At 37.5% G+C, this 4,269-nt stretch overlaps 1 long non-coding RNA gene across 1 annotated transcript; it reads left to right on the forward strand.

Annotated features, from left to right (window-relative positions):
• Nucleotides 1,145-3,237, forward strand: LOC110267894. The gene is made up of 4 exons (XR_002355861.1): nucleotides 1,145-1,294; nucleotides 1,574-1,632; nucleotides 1,722-2,307; nucleotides 2,601-3,237. It is a non-coding gene; the product is annotated as an uncharacterized LOC110267894 (long non-coding RNA).

Genomic DNA, 4,269 nt, shown 5'->3' on the forward strand with positions numbered 1-4,269 from the left:
AAAACTAATCAAGCATGGCCAAAGCTACACCTATCCCGAGAGCCACCTAAAAATCTACCCTGGAATGGTACCCCTCCCCTAACATGTCTACCTAGCATCAAAAGGCAATATAGCACTAATTTCAAGCAAGACAGCAAGAACAAACAAATACTAACAACAAGCACACAATAACAGAACAGAAAAAAGAGAAGTCCGAGGATTACCTGAATTTGTTTAGAAAGCTGGAAGGATGGGAGGAAGATGTTCGGGAAAACTGCAACAACACTCTAGAATTTCCAAGAGAAGAGGAGGGAGATAGCAAAGAAATGGAAGAAACAAGAACGTAAAAGGAGGAAAAAGAGGAAGGTAAACTATTTAAAACTGCCACCCAGGAAGAGCGAAAAACTGGGGGCAAAATAGTATTTGCACGCAGGGTCTTTGCAACCCATTATGAGCATTTAATGCTCAGCGCAAGGAACGAAGCGGCAAACGGTCGCTTCAGCAACCAAGAGACACGCGCGCAGCGGCATGTCACTTCCACGAGCGACCGACCTAACGAGGATGAACGAAGCGAGAAGCAACACGCCGCTGATAGCTCCCACGACTATCATTGGCGCGTGGGGGCACTGTTACGGCCTGGCCCAAACCCCTTACGGTTCGGCCGACCCGAGCACTACCCGACCCGGACCCGCGCCCCGCAACCAACCCGGACACGCGCCCCGGACAGCTCATGCACGGCTGTGGGATAACGTCCCTGAGAAAGTGGGCCTGTCCTCATTGGGCCCACCTCTGACAGTATATAAGGGGAAGGTTTACTCTTCCCCCAAGGTACGTAACATATCACATCACCCCTTTTCGCCTACACGTTACTGACAAGAGCGTCAGAGTGTCTTTGCAGGTGGCACCCCCTTTTTACACGAAGTACTCGGGACCTCGCACACCCTTGGCTGGTAGTTCACGACCTGACAAGCCCCTACCATCTTCGAGGATTTCAACCCGAACCGTTCAGTAACCGACCTACCGAACATAAAATTTCTTTAAAAATATGTGTTGAGTTATTACACTTTATATACTATGTACTCTTTATATACTCCCACTAAAAAAATTATAACAAATAAACTTATATCTACTATAGATAAATTGTGTGCAGTTGAACGACGCAAGATTTGATCGCTTGATGGATCAAGTAACTGGAGTATTCAATGTGCTACTAACAAGAGCAAGCTATTATTCCTCGCAATTATATAATTGATCAAACAAATGTTCACAAAAATGCACAAAGCATAAGCTCAAGCCATTCGCTGACTATCAAAAGGTAGCTATTGATCTACATCTTTTGGTTGCAATATCATTTTATGTTCGATGCAGATTGCTGTTGTTGTATTTACAAAGTCAAAAGAGCTCAAGATGCGGTGTGATAACGATTTAAAGAAACAGGAAAAAAAGTGCCACCTAATTCTCTGAAAAACATGATTAATACTTTCACATTTTACTCTTTCCTCTACTTTTATCTATCTATTTTATGTTCATCATTTCTCCCAACTTACAATCTTTTTTTGGCCTATTATGTTCTATTTTATTATGGCTGTGGCAGCTAACTATGTTCTTCCTAAAAGCATGGATATGCCGAATTCAGATGAGTATTTTGATTAGGTATTTTGGATATTTGGTAATGTAACAGCCTATACATATTTTTGGTGTTAAATGTAAATATTTTGACTAAAGCTTTATTTCATTTGAAGGTTAAGTTTGTAGAACTGAACTGAGATGAGTCTCAGATGTATTTAGATCAGACGAAGCAGGATCTCACATCTATATCAAACAGTAGTTCATCGCAATTACAGTGCAGTGATTCCTTTCATTCACTTGCTGGTTCTCCTTTGCAAAACCAAGAAAGTTTTACAGGTTTTTGTCAACATACTGTTATTTTTCTACCATGGGGTATGTTTTTAATACTTTTAATGATTGTAACACTTGAGTTAATCACGGACAAGGCATTCATTCTCAGATCTATCCATCCAACTACTGGATGTGGATGCCCAGTCAAGTTAGTTGGATCTATCTGTTTTATACACACTAAATTGTATTGTTATCCATCTTGTTTATTTGTTTTGAGGCAACAATGCTGATTTCTGTAGCTGGTATACATGCTCATAGGTTAACACAAATGTTCATGTGGTTGATCAGCATCATGGAAGTATGAATTCATCTTTCGAAGTATATCCGGGCAGTCAAATTCACCCCGTACCCCGAGCACCCTCTCCTTGTGGACGTTATCCCATTAACAGAAACGAAGCGAATGAAGCCTTCCCAATTTCAATTGCCTTGGTAAATGTTTCAAATTTTAATATATTGTGAAGCTTATAACAATAATGTATTTGGATACGATTTTCGATATAGAAATCCAAATACTGAAAAGAGAAAAATGGATTTTGATTTTCACTTGTTCATTTTTCTCATCTTTATATTTGATTTGTATCTAAATAAACATTTATACTTGGAAGTGTGCAAATAATATTCATCTTATTTATAATCCATTCCTAATAAGGTTGAAAAAACAAATAAATTATGAAATTGTTAAGGGATATGAAATTTGGTTCTAACTTTTGAGGTGGGCATAGGGCATATGAGTTGCAAAAGTAAGAAGGGATCCACACTATGGCTTTCCAAAGCAACAGGGAGCAATCCATGTGAGTAACTCTGAAAAGCAAAATTGCCTACGCAAGCTCCGTGTCTTTGAGCCTACAACACCACACCACACTACACCGGCACTTTATTTATTTATTGTCCACGGTATTCTCTAGTTCAACAGGTTAAGAACTAATTCGTTACAAATATAAATTTCATTTAAATGTCTGTTGCTAGCCAATGGGTTACTGTATGCGCAATGTAAAATTTAAATTTTTGACACTTGTTTAAACGGACAAATGAGCGGCCAATCTAAATTGTTACCGACACTTTATTTATTTAGTGAATTAGGCCTAACTCTATATGAGTTTCTAAAAGCCCAAGTCTACCAAAATCCATAATTATTCATCGAAGAATTCTAGCACCTCATCCAATTCATGTACGTACGTGGGTGTGATTTGATTAGAGAACAACGATATATTCAACCACCTTTGCATTTCCTTTATGATAAAGGTGGATAGATTCTCTTTTTTGGCTTTTTATGTTATGATTGAATTGTATTGTTTTTAATTCTGTAATTTTTATTATGAATGTTAAAGAACTAAATTAAAATAGATCTATTGATTTTTTACCGGGTAGAATTGAGTGAAGGGTGCGTGTGAGAGTCCCGAGCGAGCATGCATTTGCCTATAAGATGAAAATATAGGAGGGTAGTGACTAGTGAGTAACAAAGAAGATAGAAATTGGAAAGGAAGGAGATTATTAAACAGCTACACATAGATGCGACAATTGAGTTTGGACATAACCGAAAGTGAGAGTAGGAAGAATCCAGTGCACATGGGTAATACATATGACTAATGCCTTTTGAGTGGGTCACTTCCAAAGCCAGAGGTCACTATAATAATGTTCATGCAGGTAATATATACCAAACTTTGATGCTTATTGTAATGTTGCATATACATTTTCATGTATTATCATATTTGTTTGTGCTGCGTACAAGAGTAAGGAATAGTGGGGCTGTAAATGCAGGGAATGTTGGGGAACAAGTTGTTGTTGTTGTTGTTTACAAGACACACTAGCCAGCTGTTTAATTGGCTATTCGATTTGGAGTCATAGGTGGAATTAACTATGCATGCATGCATATTCAGTAACATCTTGTATCAACATAAATCTTATTCTTTTCTTTGCTATGTGCTTTCTATAATCGTAGGAGATCAATGTTGTCACTTGTTACTCAATGCTGTATTAGGGATCAATGTTGGTAAATCCTAATCAAAAGATTAGGCGCAAAGTTACAGCACCAACACCATCCAAGAAGAAAACCCAACATGACGCATAAGCCATAACAAGAAAAAACAAAACATAATGAAACCAAGCCACAATCATTATTACATACTAACCCAAAAACCCTAGAGCAACATGCCATAACCCATAAGTTTTCACTTATGACTTGAGTAGGGTTAATTACTAAAAATGTATATGAATTATCTTGACACCGACAAAAATGCTTCGAAATTTTACTATTAACAAAAATATTGTAAATAATTTAAAAATATGTAAAAATATCCAACTATAATAAAAAAATCTACTCCGTTAACGAAAAAACATGACATAACTAACAAGACATTTTATGTGACAAAGGTAACTGTGACCAGAGGCAGA

This window comes from Arachis ipaensis, chromosome B10 (genome assembly GCF_000816755.2).
Source record: "Arachis ipaensis cultivar K30076 chromosome B10, Araip1.1, whole genome shotgun sequence".
In the NCBI taxonomy this organism is placed as follows: Eukaryota; Viridiplantae; Streptophyta; class Magnoliopsida; order Fabales; family Fabaceae; genus Arachis; species Arachis ipaensis.